This window comes from Aedes aegypti, chromosome 3 (genome assembly GCF_002204515.2).
Source record: "Aedes aegypti strain LVP_AGWG chromosome 3, AaegL5.0 Primary Assembly, whole genome shotgun sequence".
In the NCBI taxonomy this organism is placed as follows: domain Eukaryota; kingdom Metazoa; phylum Arthropoda; class Insecta; order Diptera; family Culicidae; genus Aedes; species Aedes aegypti.
This window is the reverse complement of record NC_035109.1, coordinates 328079051-328100373: the sequence shown is the minus strand read 5'-3', so window position 1 is coordinate 328100373 and position 21323 is coordinate 328079051. Positions and strand designations below refer to the sequence as shown.

Genomic DNA, 21323 nt, shown 5'->3' with positions numbered 1-21323 from the left:
TCGATTAGTGGTATATTATTGATAAAACTAATGGATGTTTTCTGGAGAGTTCATCCTACGAATTTTCTCATGACGCAATTAATGCGTTTATATCTTTGGAAAGCTTTTATATTTCAAACTAAAAATATGTACTCTACGGTACATTCCATCAATTTTTCAAACATATTACACTGGGATTCCTATAAAAAATTATCCGACAATACGGGTTTTTAAATATTCTAGGAGTTCCCGCAGATTTCTTCACAATTCCTTTCAAAAAACTCTCGATTGATAACATCGAGAATATTTCTAAAATCAGAAATTTTCGGATTACTTCATATTGATGGAGAGATCTTAAATTCTATCAGAGATCCCTGAAGAAATTTTCAAAATTCTGAGAGTAATCCCGAAAGTATTATTGAATGAGTCTGTATAGAAATATGCAGGAAAGATATTTGTGGGAATCCTTTTATGCTTCCTCTGCTAAATCTTTGGAGTAATCCTTGAAAGCATTAATGAAGAATTATTCGAGAGATTCCTACAAGGAAGTAAGGCAGGAGAAATTCAACGTATTCTTGGCGATGAAGTTTTCACTATTTACGGTGAGTAGTTTCAGAATTATTCTGAGAAATTGTTAATGATCCAAAAAAAATTATCATGGAATAGTAAAGAAGTGGATTGGTAAAGAAGTTTCGAAGTGTATTTAGAAAATTTCCTTGTTAGTTTTGGTAGCAGCTTTCCAAAATCTCTAGATAGCATTCTATTAGAAATTTTTGGAGAAACTATTTGAGAGTTTCTTTGTTTTTTTTTCGCAGAAATCGTCTTTGAAAAACCTCAATAATCCTTATAGAACTTTTCAAAGAATTCTTGGAGAGATTTATTCTAAGTTATCTAGTAGTTATGATAAAAAAAACCCTGCAGAAACATGACGGATTCTTAACAAGATACGTGGTAAATTAAAACGAATGGATTTTTTCTGGGAGTCAATTCAAGAAAGTTTCTCATGACGCAATTAGTTCGTTTATATATTTGAAAACTTCAACATTTAAAGCTCTAACAAATATGTGCTCAGTAGCTTTCAAAAACCCCACTGCCGAAGTGAATCATAAGGGCAAAATAATAGGATCCGGCTCCCTATTATTGGAGTGATCTTAGATTCTATCAGAGATCCATGAAGAAATTTTCAAAATTCTGAGAGAAACCCTAAGGGTATTCTTGAATGAATCCATATTGAAATTCTCGCATAAATTGCTAGAAAAAAATCTGTAAAAGAGTTCAGAAAAGATTTTTGTGGGAATTCTGGTAGGTATGGTTCCTCAGATAAATTTTTAGAGTAAAGCATTAATGAAGAATTTCTCGAAAAATTCTTGGAAGGAAACTTGTAAGTAAGTCATGAGAAATTGAACTCAGAGATAAATATCAAAAAAGATTCGTAAAGCCTTGTTAGATAAACCACTATGCAAATTCTTCATACATGCTTGAAGGAAACTCTTCAAGAGTTTCTGTGGTTGCTAACTGATTTTTATTGTTCAACCTAGAGATTAGGAAAAAAACAATCATTTGAAATTATCTCCCAAATGTCTTCACAAACTCTGAAATGTCTTCCAAATGCCCTCCGTCTCCCAAACATCTTCCGCTCAGCCCAAACATCTCCCAAAGAAAGACATGCCTTCCAATCTGGCATCCCTGACCACCAGAGCAAACACCACGGCGGCCGTGTGTTGACGCCATTGATAGAAAAAGAGCGTGTGTGTGGACAACTTGCCGCAGCACAGTGGCAAGGTTTTGTTTTGATCATTAATTTTCTGCTGAGTAGATTTCGGCAGAAGGTTGCCTGCCTTTGCGACGAGGAGATTAGAAACAGGCGATACCGACCTAGCAGGGGGGGAACATGATCTCGACATCAATTCGATAGTTCGGTGCTAATTTGACAAGTGTCTCCCCTTGCGAGCGAGTATTCGAGTAGACAATTAACGGATCTGGGAAACTTGTGTACGCGATTATAGATTTCAACTTTGCAAGGAAACGACAGGGAGCGAACAACTCAAAATCTTATCACTAAGCAAACTTGTGTGAACAGTTGTACAACCGCAATCGCTGCACGATGCATCAGCGCGATTGCACAACATCTCTCGCTTTCTCACGTGTGTGAGCAAACTCCTTCAACCGCTAATCCACGAATTTAGCCGCAATCCTCAGGCAAAACTTCCGTCGTCATATGCACACTTACACTGACTACTAATCGCACGTTCTGCTTCACCTCCTGTTCCGACAGCCAATCAACGTTAGTACAAAAATTGCACAATAGAATCTTCAATCTAGTAACTGCTGAACTTGAAATTCAACCATCTATACACGTAGGCTTCGATACTTGATGTCAACGCTGCATCACCTTCCCACACACACTCACACTAGAGAGGCGACTCCGTGGAATAATTCTCACTAAATGCAGGTCATTGTACCACATGCATCCACTACCTCAACAAACGGCACACTATTTTCCAACCGGAATGCACTTCTGGCGATTCAATCTATCTTCTGCTTCTTCTTCTTCTTGTAGCACTCCTCCGCCGGTCGCTTCTCTGCTTGTACAACTTCGTCTGCACCAGCCGAAGAAGCGTTTCTCACTTTTCTGTATTGGTTCTAGCGATGATCCTAGAGCGACTGCAGTTCCCGGTCTAGGATGCACCAACTTTCACACCACTACTCCCACACACTACTCCTTCCCTTACGATTTTCTTATTCCCTTTTTTCCTAGGGAAACCTAGTCGGTGGGGCAGCTGCTATCCTTTCCGTTCTACGGCGCGTCACATTAGACCACTTGAAGAACAATAGTATCTTCACTCCAGTAATCCGTCACAATCTTTTTACCTCAGTAGGCCGTTCAATCCACGCGAGTCGCACGTTGTCAACAAAACTCTCTATTGTTCCGCCTTTCACCCGCGCGCCGTCTCGTCACTCACGCTTACGAGCTCCGGAGGTCACTCACTAATATCGGCTCGATTGTTTGACACCTCGATGTTGTTGTGTAGCACGCACTTTCAAAATCACGATTTTTCACTTTTGAAACGAACTAACGAGAAAGCGCCCGCGAGGGAAGGGACACGTTCCGGTTTTGTAGTAAAAACACACTGCCCGTCCGTCGAGACGTCGTTGTGGAGAGTAGTTCCTCTGTTTGTTGCGTTTACTATACACAAATCACTGTAATCACCGTATATTGTGGGGTACGAGAGACGATTTTTGCTTTTGGGAGGCCACGACGCGACAACACGACTCGCAACTCTACCGCATGACGGACAAACATATACTAAAAGCGACGGACGGATTTGTAGTGGCGACGGCGGCGAACTCTACGCCAGCCAGCCGGGTGAAGGTTTCCCCCGGCGGAAGAAGGTACGGGGTGGTGCGACGCGGACACCGGAACGTGAGAGCGCGCGAGAGTGAGAGTGCCTTTGTGTTGTACATAGAAAACGCAATTAGGTGTGCTCCTCGCGGCTATAAGTTGGCTTTTGCTTTGCATCCCATCGCACTTGGATTTTGATTGGAACGGAACGAAAAGCTTTTACGGCAAACATGCGAAAGTGATGGTGTGTGGAAGAGGTGAACTACATACAACACTTGTATCCTACGCTTTGCGTATAAGCGAATGGTACAAACGCAACGCTTGAGAAGAGAGCTGGTCGGTTGTGTACTGCGTTGGCTCTCCGTGGCTCTCTTCTGAAACGGAGCACGCGGTGAGGTCGATTCAGGATTTTTAAAATTTTTAGTAATTCATCGTCATGATAAAAACTTGTATGACATATAATGAACATAATTGGAGCGTGACATACCATGGATATTTACAGATATTTACAACTTTAATTGCATATCATGTAATCCAGCAGGAGTCTGTGAGTTAACGTGACATAGTAAAAATTTCCATGTTTTCAAATTTAAGTTTACATGACTTCATGTTTACATTATCCCAATGAAGTTTGCATGACGTGTATGCTTCATCATTTTTAACAGTGTACATACCTTTTGATCCTTCTGGGAAGGACTTTTTTATAGGAAACCTTGGAGGAACTCCAAATGAAATCCCTGGAGGAACTTCTAATGGAATCCCTATAGGAATTCCTGATAGAAACCCTATAGGAATTCCTGATGGAATCCCTGGAGGAAAACCTGATGTAATCCAGAGAAGATCTCCTGTTCAAAGTCTTAGGAGAACTCCTGATGGAATCCTTAGAGAAACTTTTGATAGAATCCCTGGAGGAGTTCCAGGTGGAATGTCAAAACGAACTCCTGATGAAATCCATAAAAGAACTCCTGGTGTAATCCCCAGAAGAATTCTTGATGTGTTCCTCTAGAAGAACTTCTGATGTAATCCCTGAAGAAGTTCCAAGTGGAATCTCTGAAGGAACTTCTGGTGTAATCTCTAAAGGAACTCCTAATGAAATCCTTTGAGGATTTTTTGATAAGATTCCTGAAGGAACGCCTGAAAGAGTCCCTAGAGGAATGACTTATGATATCCCTATAAGAAATCCTTATGGAATTCCTTGAGGAACTCCTGATATGATCTCTGGACGAACTTCTGATATAATCGCTGGAGGAATTCCAGATGGAACCTCTGAAGGAACTCCTGATGATATCCCTGGAGAAACTCTTTATAAAAGCCCAAGAAGAACGACGATGGAAGCCCTAAAGAAACTCCTGATATAATCCCAATTGGAACTTCTTGTGGAATCCCTGGAGGATCTCCTGTTGGAACTCTTGGAGGAATTCTTGAAGATATTCTTAAAGGAACTCCCTAGGAAATGTCCCTACTGGAACTCCCGATAGAATACCTTGAAAGACTTTCAGGTGAAATCTTTGAAGGAACTTCTGATGGAATTCCTGGATAAACTTCTGATGGAATCGCTAGAGAAACTTTTCCTGGAGAGGAACTGATGGAATCCCTGGAGGAAATCCAGGTGGAATATCTAAAGGCACTCCTGATGAAATCCCTAACAGAACTCCTGATGTAATCCCCAGAAAAACTATTGATGTGATCCCTAAACTAACTTCTGGTGTAATCCCTGAAGGAGTTCCAGGTGGGATCTTTGAAAGAAATTCTGATGTAGTCTCTAGAGAAACTCCTAATGAAACCCCCATAGGAAATCTTGTTGAAAACTTTGGAGGAATTCCTGATAAGATTTCAGGAAGAATTCTTTATCAAATACCAGGAGGAACTGCTTATGTAGGCCCCTTAAGAAATTCTGATACATTTTCTTGAGGAACTCTTGATATAATCTCTGGAGCAGCTCTAGGTGGAATCTATGAAGGAACTTCTGGTGGAATCTCTAGAGAAACTCCTGATATATTTCCTTTAGGAACTCTTGATGAAATCCCTGGAAGATTTCCTAAAAGAAATCGTTATGGATTTTCTTGAGGAACTCCTGAAAAAATCTCTGAAGGAACTTCTGACATAATCTTTGGAGGAATTCCAGGTGGATCCTCTGAAGGAACTCTCGATGGTATCTCTGGATGAACTTCTGATGAAAAACCCAGATAACTACGATGGAAGCCCAAAAGAAACTCCTGATAGAATCCCAATAGGAACTCATAATGGAACCCCTGGAGGAACTCCTGATAGAATCCCCTTAAGGAATTTCAGGTGAAATCTTTGAAGAAACTTCTGATGGAATTCCTGGAGAAACTTCTGGTGGGATTGATAGAAGAACTCCTAATGAAATTCTAGATGGAATCCCTAAAGAAACTGCTGATGGAATCCCTAGTTAAACGTCCGATGGAATCCTAAGAAGAGGATCTACTGATGGAATCCCTAGCGGAACTTCCGATGGAATCCACAGAGGAATTTTTGATGGCATCATATAGTGAGCAGGAAAAAAACAGCTGATGAATATTTCATACTTATGAGACATGAAAATAAACGTTTGATATCAGACACTTCAGTGATATTTGTAAATTTCAATTTTTACTACAAAACAAATCCTTCACGAATCCTTTCAAGGAACTCATGAGGAATATCCCCTGTGACTATGTGCTTTCAAGAGATTCCTCTGAAAATTCCTAGTGCTTTCTCCAAAAACTTTACAAGTTTTGACAGCGTTCCTCTTGGAATTCCCACGGAAAATAATTCCTGGGATTGGTAGTTATTACACATCCAATTTTTCCTGCAGTTTCTTAGGCTTTCTGATCTTACCACAAATTTTTACAGTTTTATTTTTATCTTTGCCGTTGAGGTTTTTCCTAAAGCTTCTCTTCAGATTCCATTTGCAAATATTTCAGAAAATCTCTCGAAATTGTTTCAAGGACTGCTTAAAAATTTGCAGCAAAATGTATCCAAGACTTTATGCAAAAAAAAAATGATCCTTCCAAGTGTTACTTTAAGGATGCCTACTAATATTCCACATTTTGTCTCCTATTATTCCATCAGGTATTCTTTCAGGTTCTGGATTTTTTTCTCCAGGAATATTTTTGGGGATTTCTTTACAAATTTCTCCACAAACCATTCACCTACAAAAAAAACTATTGGAAAAATTTCGTAAGAAATTTGATACATAATTCCAGCCTTAATTAAATTTGGAAGAAAAATACTAAATTCATAGCGGAAAATTCAAAAATTCAACGAAGAATTTCAGAAACTTTTTGACAGAATTCCTCACGATATCCCTGACGGAAAGGCTTAAGTGGGTTTTGTTAGATTTACTTCATAAAAAACTTGTTCTTGTTAGATTCACTACAAAAAAGTTGTTCTACTACAAAAAAAAACTTGTTCTGTTTCTAACTAAGCTCATTTTACCGGAATCCGCAGAGGAATTTTTTGCATTAGTTTGAACATTTTTTGAGGAAGCCCTAATAAAATTTCAAAAATCAGAAATCATACGTATAAAAATTTGGCACTTTTTCAAAAAATCCTGGAATTTTACCTTTACTTTTTTTTATTTATAATCTCTTCTCCAGCTGTGAATGATTTTAGGATAATTAAATCTTATGAATAAAAAAAAATAAGAAGTTCCATACGAATATTAAAAAATATATATTTTTCGAATGCTTCAGAGCTCTACCAAAAAGCCTCTAGGAATTCCGACCTAGAATTGCAAAAATATCAATCGCACAATATAGATGCTGCCAATAGTTATCAAAACTGTTTCTGAAAAAAGTTTTAAGGAAGATCCTCACAAAATGCTTATTAATATCTTAACACATCCCTTCCATTTCTACCAGTTATTTGGCTAAATGTACAATCAAAAGTATCAAAAAGTTCACTGCCGATGAACTAAAATTATAAACGCTTTTGACTGTGACTACAAGCCGAAATCCAAAATAAGTTTACGAAATACCAGTCAAGATCACTAAGTTTCGTTTACCGCTATGCTTATTTCGGAAGCAAAATAATCCTGAAGTTTTTCAACAAATTTCCTCTGAAGATTGCAGAAACATAACATAAAAATTTTTTTAGCACAGTATTTTGGAGATACTTCAGAAGGCTTTGGAAATAAAGTATTTGGGAAAACTATTTGAAGGAATTTGCACAAGAATTTCTAGAAGAACTTTCAGCGAAGTATCTCAGTATAAAATTTGACAAAATCAATGAGGAGATGCAAGGGAAAACGTTGATCTTTTGAAAGGTTAAGTATTTTTTTGAAGAATTCGGGATCACATTCCGGAATCTATTTGTGGATAAAAATTAGATATAGAAGGAATGGCTGTCCTCCACAAGAAATTCACGTCGAAAGTATGAACAAAGCTCACAATATTATTTGAATAATTTACAAGAGATTTGTAGCAGCCTTTGGCATTTCTTGGGGAGTTTGATTGTACTAAAATTGTTGAAAAAAATGTGTAACAACTGTTGCTACAAAGCTGTTAGAAATAAGTCAAATTTTTTTTCAATATCTTTAAAATTTGAAACCTTAGTATTTTTTTTTAAATGTATAGTTATGAGTTTAAGCAACAAGTTTATTCATAAGAAAATACTTCAAAAATGATGCAAAATCTTCGAAATAATTTATTGCTGGAATAAAAAAATAAGGTCGGTTTTGTTGGACTTTCCCACACCAAGTTAAATTTCTGGCTTCCATCTTAGAAAACAAAGCCAGGTTGAAAATTCTTGAATAGATTTGTTGTGAATTAAGTCTTATTTTTCGCTTCAAATTCTTGCTAACTATGGCCTAAGAAATTGTAATTTTTGTCAATTTTAGTTAAGGTGAAACAGCTTGGAATCAACTTCTAAATTTGCACTACAACTTCAAAGGCACAAATCTCAAGAAGAAAGCATCAAACTACAGTGAATTTTTTATTTTGGCTTTATGCACTAGCAGAAAGCTTAAAATAAGAAGATCATAAGTGTTTGCTAACTATTTTCTCCAGATTAGTGCCTTTGAAAACGTGAGTAGGAGCATAAGTCGGCCATTGTGCCGGCCATATTTGGATTCCGAGATGTTTCACCTTAACATATGGATTTGTCTAGCGAATTCTTATAAAGGAAAACCTTATCATCTGGCATCTTAAGCAGGGAATATATGGGAAATCATAACTTAACTATTGAAGAGTTTTTTTTTGTCAATAACAAGAACCATTGAATTCCTTGATTCCTTGAAAAATCCCTGAGATAGAGATTCAAAGGAAAGCTTTGGTAAATCTCATTTTTTGAGAAACTAGTGGTGTTGGCAAATTTTGACAATCCATTAAGTAGGCTGTTGTAAAACGTCAGATCTCATTTTCCCGACTATTCCGGGAAGTTTCCTGAACTATTTCCTCAAACGAACGCGGCGGAAACCAGTAGAAAGAATCATGCATATCCGTTGACCCGCTCTCAAGCCAACCCGTGACATACAAACACCATTGTAAATGGCAACTTAATCAGTTGGGTAAGAAAAGAAATGATAGATGAAGATGATGCAAAAATCTCCTTATTTAAAAGAACGGATAAAGTAGAAAATTAGTGTGTGTGCATATTTACAAAATTCATTTTGAGATATATAAAAAAATGTAAGACAAAATGATTTTCACTCAGTTTTCGTTAATTTTAACAAAATTTAGGTAGGGTGCAGAACAATTTGGGCACTTTCATGATTAACTTCGGCATAGGGGGTTTTCTGGGCTGAATAGTCTGAAAATTTCCAATAAGAATCACTTCAATACGACGCATGTTATGGATAAATAGGAGCTCAGTAGCTTAAAAAGAACACCTGTCGAAGTGAATGAAAAGTGCCAAGAATAGGATGCTGCTCCCTAATACTTGTTCCAAAGTATAATTTAAGAATATTTGCTAGTAATATTATTTCATGAAGATACTCAATTGGTCAGATGCCGTAAAAAGAATTCGTCAATTCTGATTGTAGTATTCTTTTTTATTTGGCTTAACTTGTCGCTTATCCATTATGTCACTAAATATGACACTACAGACTGTCAGAATCTACCTCTTGCTTAAATTGTGATACATAAGACTCGATGTTGTTTGCATCGTGTTGTTCCTGTTACCTGTTTCCGGTAAAGATTTTCGGATTTCGCTGTATTCATGTTGTACTCACCTGAAATGGAAAAAGAAAGAAAACAATAATCAGTTAGTGTTTTAACGCAACAGGAGTGATTGTGTTCGTGACATTCTATGCCATAAAGTAAATAAGTCGATAGATTTCAACTGCCTTCGCATCCCTTAATTTTGTAAGAACTTCCCTTTATGCAAACTTCTATCCTGTATTTTTGTTTATCATTCAGAAAATATGTTGATTGTTTTCACACTTTCACTAATGTTTGATAGTTTTGTGCATAATATACCTGATATTTCATGAAAAGATGTTCAGAATAATTTGATCCTAACGTTGTAACAGAAAATCGAAATATATGTTAGATGGATAAGTATTTAGAGGACTGCTATTTTTTTCTAAAAAAATCTTGCAAGCACCCACCGAACTGCTACAAAGTTGAAAGAGAGCTACTCAAATTGTGGAGTTCACTCTCACCATCCTCCGTCCGTCCCATTCATGTTTGATTGAAATGCTTGTACAATTCTCACAACCACCAGCCATTCTCTCTCACTACTGCACGTTAAAGTAATTTCACACAGTTGTATATACCGTCCGCACAGTTATCACATAAGTCTTTTGCCTATAATATTTCATAAAAATAACAAACAATTATTGAAGTTTAAGATAATGAACTGCGATTAAACCATTGAAACTAAAATATGTATTTAATTAATCGAAAATAATTAATTATACAGGTAATCGTTTTATAACCATACATGTTATTGTCAATCAATGATACAATTACAGAATGACAGCATTTAGATCAAGTAAACAAATATCAATGATAACTTGAAACATTTGGCAATGAATTTGTTTTATTTTCGGTGTTGGAAATTGTAGAATATTTATAATATTTTTATTTGACATTTTGATCCAAGGTTTGAATTTATTTTTGAACAAATTGTAGTTTTATGTTTTTTGTAATTTGATATTTGCTGTCGTCAAGAGGTAAAACGTTTTGCTACATTTTTTAGCTTATTGTTATACAATTTCAAACGTTATTTTCGTATTATAGTTAGAATTATGATTGAACATACATTTTTGTTTGAGCTTGATTTCATATTAAAGTCAATGGTTTCGCAATGTTTATTGTAAATAGTCATTATTTGATAGAGAGTATTGTCACCATTCACACAACAATAATTTTATAATATGAGCCATACCATGAATTGTGGTATCTTTATTACAATTTGAATTATTGTAAATATCTAAAGTGCTTTATTTTGAAGAAGCTCAACTTCCTGTAAAGCAAACTGAGCGTGCATTGTAGTCCATACTCTGCTGATGGCGAGACTCTTGACTTCACCTACATTGAACATTGAAGTTCTCCGTCAGCGCTAGCGTTTGGCTACGATGGAATCCGCCGTCTGTGTCGGTCGTCTCGGTCGGCCGTCGTCGTAGTCAGTTTTCAATTTCAATATCAAGGTACTGAACCTGCCTCAGGTTTCCGTTCGCTCTCTCACCAATCAGAATCGCTCTCTCTCTCACCCTCTCTCTTTCAATGAAATATCGAACAACGCATACCATCTCATACGGTGTTGATGGGCCAATGTCGCGTTGGTGGCGCGGCGACTGCGGGATTGTGTGTACTGCAGTACACATTTGCCCATACAGTCACAATACGCACCGCAGAGGTTGGAGGATCGCGCTCGTCCCCAAAAGTGTACATAGGGAGAAGTCGAAAATTTAATGCTCGCGGCGCAGTTTTTTCCGTCGCGCCCTCGACGTCTTTTGCCTTTGCGCTTTCTCGCGCGCGACGACAACAAAAATGCACTTTTTTTTTCTATTATGAAAGGAAGGCACAGTGCTGCAAATTGCGCACTCCTTCTCTCTTTCGCCTGTCGTCTTTCGCACAGTAGCTAGCAGACGCTAGAAAGGCTAGGCATCTTTGTAGGTTGAAGAACAGCGAGCGCGCTCGGTCAATGGAAATCAGTGAGATTCGGCCGTCCCTGGTGGCTTACTGCGATGATGACTGTTTGTCACTACTGTCACCGCAGTCGTCGCTCCCGTTGACGACGATTGTTGCGCTTCACACTCTCTTTCTCCACTTTGACTGGATGATGTTGCTATGATGTAATATACGCATGGGATTGCAGCCTATCGGTTGCGTGTCGGTTGCGTAGATGTTGTAAGGGCAAAGGATTACTCGAGGAATGTTCTAGGCTTTTCTTAGCTGAGGAATTCTTTTTTTTTATGGAAATACGAGATATTTGTGTGTTGAACAATGCAGTTCGCCGCAAACTGCAAGTCCCGCTGCACGGTGTGGTCGTACAAAGAAATCGAATAGTAAAAGCTACGCGCAGAGATCTATAAATATCACTTCGCTGCGGCAAACTTGAATGTGTGCCACTGTCACGGTGGTGGCCGATAGAAAAAGCAGAAGTGCCTTAGCGAACGACGAGAGGATATGTCATTTATAGAAGAAGAGGAGTGTTCTACGTCCGCCCTCATCTCCCTGTTTCAGCATCCCACGCCGGCACCGCATGACCAACGAGCGCGTCAAGGGAAAGGTTAGGGCATGCGAAGAAGGTGGTTGATGAACTACTACTCCACAGTCCTATATGCAGGCGTCGGCGGCAGCGGCAAAGCAACCAACTGGCCGCGGATGGAAATTATGGGTGTAGTCAGGATTTCCATCGGGAAGGGCTGGGGCGAGCAAACTCAACTCAAATGTTTATTCATGAATTTCACGCAAAAACGATAAATGTACTGTTTTGATTAAAATTCCGGACATTTTGTATGGAAAACATTTCACACGAGATGTTTCAATAGGCATTTGTCGTTCAAAAGCTCCCACGTTCGAGACTCGTATTTAAAAAGCATTCTTCCTAGATATCTATTGAAATTTGGAATGCTCAACTGCTTCAGAGGTCTCACTAGTGGTTGGGTAATTTCAATTGATGAATTGGTATTCCTAATTATTATATCCATGAGCTGTCCGGAATTCGGATCAAAGTGTCCAGAATATAAAGCAAAAGTAAGGAAGCGTTCGGAATAAAAGTCATGAAAAGTCATGCAAATTTCCAATTAGTATAATTTTTTCATGTCGCGGAACCGAAATCTTTACCTACACGCAGCGAACTGGACTATCGAATTTCATACATTTTGCCTTATGAAAGGTGGAACGATTATTGCAACACGATCGCTTTATGTATCGTTTTAGCATCACATAACATCAAGGCGTCGATAGGCGCGTGGTGTACGCTCGAGCTTGTCGATCGCAAGATTCTTGGTTCGATTCCAGGTTGCCGCGAAAACGTTTTTTTATTTTCAAATTCTGGTTTCATAAGGCAAATTTATGAATTTCAATCCGATTTCTTGTGGCGAATTTTCATAAGGGGTTCCTATGTTTATCGATAGTCCATTTGCCTGAGTGTACTATTCGAAAGTTAAGTGGTTTGAAAGTTCGGTAACGCTGCGAGGATTCTTACAGAATGATTAATGTCATACGCTTTTTGATTAGTTAAAATTCACTGAGGGTTTAAAAGTCCGTAATATGAATCAGAACGGTTGCGTTGGAAACGTGTCTTAGTTCAATATGTTGACTGAGTAATGGGCCCATTAAGGCCCACTCGACAATCGTCAAAAATGAAAAACCAGTTTTTTCGTTCGAATTTAATGAAATTTTTATGAAAATTTATCACTGCATTACAGATAGCAAGTGTAATGCAATGATAGATTTTCATGAACATTGCTACGATTTAGAGCAAAAAGTAGTTTTGAAAATTTGTAAGACGATTATGATTATGGCAGGTCCGCCATTAATTTCAGAATTTTCAAAAGCAGTTTTTTTTGTTAAAAATCAAGAAATTTTACACGAAAATGTGTTCACTGTATTCTATTTACCAACTGAAACACAGTGTGTACATTTTCATCGAATAATTTTGGACAGAAAAACTGTTTATAAAGTTTCGATGGTGACGATGATTACGATGATGGACTTCTCATTGGCGTAGGTAGGATTTTATTTTCTGGAAGGGGCCTAGCATATTCTGGTGTCGGGGACGCAAAATCCGCCACAATAATCATGTGTTTACTAATCTCGCACTTATAATTAATTTTTAATTATTATACTGTGATTTTCGCAGATTTATCATTTAATCTTTTATCGGTGTGCACAATTTCGTAATACGAATTATGTACATTGAAAGTAAATTAGTTGGAAGTTCTTGGAATATTCCATGAATTCCAAGCATCGTTTTAAAAGTCCTTTGAAATATTCACCAGGAATTATTTTTTAATACCCACTTCCACATTTTCCTATTTATTGATAGATAACAATGTTCGTGCAATTATTTCTTCAGAAATGATATTAACAATATCGGAGTTTCTCTAGGAGTGTTCTACAAATAGTCTTAGAATTTATTTTAAAATGTTAAGAAGCCTGTAACAGATTCCTCCAAGAATTAGCCTAAGCACTTTTACTGATGTTTCTTTGAAGTTTTCTTAAAGGCATCCGGTGGGATTTCACTTTAGAAAACTTCCAAGATATTTTTCTGAGATTTGGTAACAGATTTTTTTTCAGGAGTTTCTTCGAATTCTGAAAATTTCGTAAGACACCATTCCAGAACTTTCTTGAGATTTTTAAATTCCTTATGAGATTCCTTCATTGCTTCCTCTACTAATATTGAAAACAAATATTAAATACAATACTTCTAGGGTAAGTGTTCCTTTAGTTGTGGGTGTTCCTATAGTTGCGGTAGTGCCGTTTTCACTGATTTTATTGCATTAGCCATCATAACCGACACTGCCAATCGACGTAGTGGCTTGTTGGTACACGGAATAGTTGAAAAGAGCGTTCAAATTGCTTTAAAACTGATCAAATATCACTAAAATTGCTAAAACTGTTCTTGCTTGTACCAATAGTTGCGGTAAAGTGTGGATCCCATAATAAAACAACGGATACCGCAACTATAGGAACACAATTAAAAAATATACCGCAACTTAAGGAACAGTGTACCAATAGTGGAGGTATTATTTTTCACTGACATGCCGTGGATTACTACGATGAAATCATTTTTCTCATTAAGTCAGTGGTCGTTACTTCCCGTTGCAACATCAACATGTACATTAGTTGCGCTTCTTGAATTGAGGCGGTTAAATGAAGTTCATTCGTGCTTAGCACCTCCACTATTGGTACATCAACCCTAGCTGTTCTTTTACATGTTCTACCGGCATGTACCCAAAGTTTCGTCAACAGTTTTGTTGAATTTTGTAAACACTCCGAGAGATTCTTAAACCATTCGTGAAATATTTCCATAAACTGATTCTTGGAATCCATAATTAATTGTACAGAGATTCATTCAGCACTCCAGAGACTGGTCTTTGAGGGTTCAATCCAGGAATTACTCTAGGAATCATTCCATGAATATCTCCAGGAAGTTCTGTGTAGATCTTCGAAGAGATTTATTAATAGATTTATGTAAGGTATTGTCAGGGGATCGGCCTCCAAGGAAACCGTAAAAAATCCACCTGTTTTTATATACAATCCTCTAGGGATTTCCACATAAAATATGAGATCGAAGGGAATATCAGTTATGCAAACGTGTTTCCATTTTTAAGACATTTAAATGTTTAGATATTGAAAATTTTGGAAGAGTTGATTTGTACCTTCTTTTAGAAATTGTTGATGTTATGTTTTGCTTGTTTTGATGAAATACTCAAAAATGGAATTTGACGGATTAAAAAACAAAATATAGGGGAAATTTTCAATGTATTTTGTTGGAATTTTTTGAGGACAGAGAATGTTTATATTCTATACATATTTGCGAAATCATTGAGCAGTTACTTGATAAAATTGAAGTCTTCTATCAAGTGTTCCTTTATGTATTATGCTAGAGTTTTATAAGAAGTTCCTTCCTATAACAATCCATCGAAAAGATTCACCAGAAGAAATTTTATGAAACGTTTATAGCGCAATAAATACATTCATGAAAATGACGAATTGTTACTCCATATGCTATGCCGATACGCCTGCCAGAACTCCTTCCTCAAACTTATGAATTCTAGACAAAATTATTTTGAATTCCAGCTTTTTTTGCAGTTACCAACAGAATCAACTCTTATCAATAGTTTTGATCTAATTATTCAAAGAATTATTAATAATTACTGTGTCGGAAACTCTCAAGAACAATCTTTATGACGTTTTCTCTGAAAATTTACTGATTTTGAAGATAAAGAAAGGGCTAAAAATAAGCTTAATAAAATGGTGCAATTGTCAAAAGTGATATAGCAGTTTTCTCCTTTTAAATCGACAAATCGAAGAAAATAAAAACTCATAGCTGTTTTATTTGGTAAATAAAAGAGCAAAAGAGCAGTGTGATAGATTTGTTTGTTAAAAAAATGGCTTTTTAAGCTTTGACATTTGCCTCATTTTTATTTGCACCTTATTCATAGATCCAACTAAATATATTTTTTTCTTTAAATGTCTTTAAATGTCATTATGAAACATTTTGGGGCCCCTTGCTTTCCCTGCTTCTACGCTAATGCGGATTCTTGAACGTTAACGGATTTCGAAATTTCAGTATGCCATTTCGTCAATTTCCTTTCGATTTTTCTGAAACCACCTTCAGTTGACTTTAAAAAGGTACTAGTTATTTGGCATAAATGGACAATACTGAATTCTCAGTCTAATAAATCAAAACGGCTTGTTTGGCTAAGCCCGACGCAGTTACAACACCGAAGTTTTTATGTAAAACGTTAGATAGCGTATAACGATTTTTATACTTTAAACATAATTTGAATTATTGAACCGTCCTTAAACACCGTAGTCGATTACGACAGGGCCCCTCTGGGGACATTTCCGTTTCATGTCCAAAACAAACCGTGCGACGTCTCAATCTTCATGAATTCGGGAGAACATAGAAAAAAACTTGGTACGAAGAAATGTGGCCATTCCAGAACTTCTGGCACAGGTTCCTCGAGGGCCTGTTTGGGGACATTTCTGTTTTATGTCCAAACCAAAAACTATGGTTTTGTAACTGCAACAATTAAAAAAATAATCACATTTTTTTTTAAATTTGGCGCCCTCGTGACCCCAATACAACTTGAAATATCTCCGGTATGGTTCTGAATTCACCATTGTTCATTTATGACAAATAAACATGTCGGAGCTCGGTGACGTAAAGGTTAAAAATGCATCGGTGACAAGGCAGCTGCAAATCAATTAAATTTCGTCAGCAATACATAGGAACTATATGAGAAACGAGCCGGATTGCTTGGGCTTTATGAAGCACTGCTTAGCAAGACGCACGAAAACGAAAAAAAAAATCTCCTGCGTCGCAATACAAAATTTTCAGATTGTAACCTGCCTAAGAAATAGATTCCACCAGAAATAATTCCTGAACTTGTGCAGGTATGCCACAAACAGTTTTTTGAAGTATTCCTCCAAGGAATCAGACAGAAATTTTCTCAGGAATATGTTTAGATATTTTGTTTTTGTTTTAGGGAAATTTGTTTAAATATCTTCTTAGCTTTTCCTGCAGATGCCGTATTCCGAGATGAAATAAATCGCTAAATGACTCGTTGGAATCACAAACATTCCATGTTTTCTAGTTTATAGATGTTTTATGATGATTATAAACTGATTTATTTTCAATAAAGGTAATTTTGCATAGAAAAATAACGGTTTTTGAGATGTAAGAAATACCGTTGGAAAAATCAATACTGAACCATCCACTTGTGCTAAGCCTATATGCATACTTCGAGTACTTGAATTGCTGTGTAAGCTATAGAGTGCACTAGCGAACTATTTTTTTCTTTTTTGAAATCGTACACCATTATCAGCATAGTTTTTCAATAATTAAATTGTTTATTCTAAAAAAACGTGCAACATTGCATCAAAAGGGGAATTGCCTTTATTTAGGCATATGTTGCTGGTTTTCGTAGTTTAATTTTACAATGAAATGGTGAAATACACGAGTTATTATAAGAATATATCATCGTTTTTAATTTGGGTCCCGGAATTTAGTACATATATTTTTTTTTTGTAATTTTGGTTTTTTAATATGGTGTTCAATTTCGCCCCAGTGTGTTGTTTTCAGTTTTCAATATTCAAGCTTACTTTACGAAATATTACACGAAATTTCACAAAATTAAACCCATTACGTAGAGATCAACGAAGAACTGGTTTTACCAAAATTTATATATCAAATTGTAAGGATAATGTAACAAAAAGTTGTAATACAATGCTTAATCTGCCCTCGTTTTACGGTACTGATTTCCCGAAATTTAGTTGATAATGTTCTTTTTGCTAAGAATAATATCAGACAAACTACTCCAAATATTTATAAATTCCACTCAGTGCTTTCTAATAGTTCAACTAACGATATATCAAAATTTTCAACAGATGTCTTCACTACACTTTGTACTTTGGAGGGATTATCGAAACTTATTGAATTTTAACACTTCACATTGCAAAAAAAACAGAAGATACTAAACATCACTAGTGATTGATCATGTGACAGATAGGCCTATTTCGTCTGCGACCTCTTCAGTGTCGAGTGCTCAAGATGCCTTCATATTTCCTTATGAATTCATTCAGAGAGTATACTCGGAATGTTTCAGGAATACTGTCAAGGCTTTTTCAGGAATCAATGAAAGATTTTCAAGCATATTTTTATAAGTTTTAACTTCTTTTGTCTTGCGATATTTTCAAAATATTTGTTGTTTGTTTTTTTTTCATAAATTTTCCATGAAATCCCTCAAAGATTGTTGCGTAGATTACTTTCCTAATGAATTTCTCTGGATAGTGCTAAGGAAAATAATAATGGATTTTTTCAAAAGTTCGTTCAGAAATATCTCTGAGAAAAACTCTCATTTTATTTTCTGCAGATAATACTTTCTAAGAACACCAAGAATCTAAGAATTTGCTTCAGCAGAGATTGACATGATAATTTCCCCATGGATATGAATTCCTCTCAAATAATAACAATTCAATCTTCTATATAAATAAAAATGGAATGATGTTTGTATGTCACGAAATGGCTTAAGACTTACATGTTTCTTTCACTGTTGAATTCGTCCAAAGCGACGTGTTTGTGCGAAGAAAAAGGTTAGGCAAGTCTTCGGGATAGTGGGGAAAACGGGGGAAACTAATCTGACATTTTCTACACGGGACTTGGATAGCGTTTTTCAACAGCCTACTGGATGGCAAGACGAAGTTTGCCGGGACCACTAGTTTTTAATAATTCATAATTGAAAGATTTATTCTTTCCGAATTTTATTCACAGTTATGCAAATAAGATTCCTCAAGAATGCGTAGAAAATTCATCCAGGAGTTTTTAAAGGAAATATTTTAGAATTGTTTCATGTATTTATTCATTTGGTTCTACATAAATCAACTTGAACAGGCATTGTAGAATTCGTTCTACAGTCGACTCTCCACATCTAGATGTTCTACATCTCGATATCTCTCCCTATGTCGATGATTTCATAAGTCCCTTCAGTCTGCATACATTTCCACTCTCCATATCTCGATATTCTCCTTATCTCGATATCTCCATGTCTCGCTGTGTTTCTGTTGATTTTTCGTTCTCGATTTTCTCTCCGTATGTCGATTTGACCAATATCGAAGGTTACTAGACCAATATTTTGGAATTCAAAACAAATTAGGAGCGCAAAATGACGTTTGTTTGTGTTTTACTTTCTTGGCAACGGAGTGTTTTTCAATCTAGTATTCATAAAAAATTTTTTTTTTTTTTTTTTTTTTTTTTTTTTTTTTTTTTTTTTTTTTTTTTTTTTTTTTTTTATTTCTTTATTAGTATCATTCCAAACATTACATTCATTTCTTATATCTAGGTGTTCTGTGTTATTTGACAACACTATCATCCTAATTTGGTAAAACAAATTTAAGATTTAATTAACATTTTGTTAACAACATATTACATTTCATTTGCCGTAGCAGTTCAGTTTTTTTGTACAGGTGAGTTGATTTCACCTGCTTATAAGTGAAAAAAAAAAACGTTTTTAATATACTTAACCTAACTTAACCTAAACATATAACGCATTAATCGTGGCAATAGAAGATTGTAACGATTTTTGCCTGAAATTATTAATGATTGTATTTGACATTTGTTCCAATGTTTCAACATTGGATATTCTATGTAACTCATTGGTACTATACCAGGGAGGAAGCCTCAGAATCATTTTCAAAATTTTATTTTGAATTCTCTGCAGAGCTTTCTTCCTGGTATTACAACAGCTAGTCCATATTGGTACAGCATACAACATGGCTGGCCTGAAAATTTGTTTGAATATCAACAGCTTGTTCTTAAGACAAAGTTTTGATTTTCTATTAATAAGGGGATAGAGACATTTTACATATTTATTACATTTGGCTTGAATGCCCTCAATGTGATTTTTGAAAGTTAAATTCTTATCTAGCATGAGCCCTAGATACTTAACTTCATCTGACCAATTTATTGGAACCCCTCTCATCATGACAACATGTCTACTTGAAGGTTTCAAATAAAGAGCTTTTGGTTTATGTGGGAATATTATTAGTTGAGTTTTGGAAGCATTAGGAGAAATCTTCCATTTTTGCAAGTATGAAGAAAAAATATCCAAACTTTTTTGCAATCGACTACAGATGACACGCAGGCTTCGTCCTTTGGCGGAGAGGCCTGTGTCATCCGCAAATAAAGATTTTTGACATCCCTGAGGTAACTCAGGTAAGTCAGATGTGAAAATATTGTATAATATTGGTCCCAAAATGCTGCCTTGAGGAACACCAGCTCTTACAGGAAGTCTTTCAGATCTGGAGTTTTGATAATTAACCTGAAGTGTACGATTTGACAGATAACTTTGAATTATTCTAACAATGTATGTTGGAAAATTAAAGTTTTTTAATTTTACAATCAAACCTTCATGCCAAACACTGTCGAATGCTTTTTCTATGTCTAGAAGAGCAAGACCAGTAGAATAGCCTTCAGATTTGTTGGAACGGATCAAATTTGTTACACGTAAAAGTTGATGAGTGGTCGAATGTCCATGGCGGAATCCGAACTGTTCATTGGCAAAAATTGAATTTTCGTTGATGTGGGCCATCATTCTGTTCAAAATAACCTTTTCAAAAAGTTTACTGATGGCGGAAAGCAAACTGATTGGACGATAGCTAGAAGCTTCTGCAGGATTTTTGTCTGGTTTTAAAATTGGAACAACCTTAGCATTTTTCCATTTGTCAGGAAAATATGCTAATTGAAAACATTTGTTAAATATATCAACTAAAAATGATAAGCTACTTTCTGGAAGTTTCTTGATGAGGATGTAGAAAATTCCATCATCGCCAGGAGCTTTCATGTTTTTGAATTTTTTAATAATAGTTCTCACTTCTTCCAAATCAGTCTCCCAGGCATTTTCGAAAACGTTCTCTTGATTGAGAATATTTTCGAACTCCTGAGTAACTTCATTTTCAATTGGACTAGTAAGTCCTAAATTAAAATTGTGCGCACTTTCAAACTGCATAGCAAGTTTTTGAGCTTTTTCGCAATTAGTTAGTAATAATTTGTTTTCCTCTTTCAATGCCGGTATTGGCTTCTGAGGTTTTTTCAAGATTTTCGATAATTTCCAAAAGGGCTTAGAGCCAGGGTCTAATTGAGAAATTTTATTTTCAAAATTTTTGTTTCTTAATTGAGCAAAACGTTTCTTGATTTCTTTCTGCAAATCCTGCCATATAATTTTCATAGCAGGATCGCGAGTGCGTTGAAATTGCCTTCTCCTCACGTTTTTAAGACGGATCAAGAGTTTAAGATCATCGTCTATAATCACGGATTCAAATTTTATGGAATTTGTTAAAGTTTCAAGAGCATTGTCAATATCAAGTTTAGTTTC

At 36.1% G+C, this 21323-nt stretch overlaps 1 protein-coding gene across 2 annotated transcripts in view; it reads right to left on the bottom strand.

Annotated features, from left to right (window-relative positions):
- Nucleotides 1-21323, bottom strand: part of LOC5572184 (ecdysone receptor) — a 754961-nt gene that overhangs the window by 185377 nt on the left and 548261 nt on the right. Inside the window, exon 1 of one of the 2 annotated variants that reach the window (XM_021854525.1) lies at nucleotides 2210-3294. The exons of the other annotated variant lie outside the window; for it this stretch is intronic. The gene's annotated coding sequence lies outside the window, so the exon portion shown is untranslated. Of the gene's footprint in view, nucleotides 1-2209; nucleotides 3295-21323 lie in introns of those variants that run through there. 2 annotated transcript variants of the gene reach the window in all.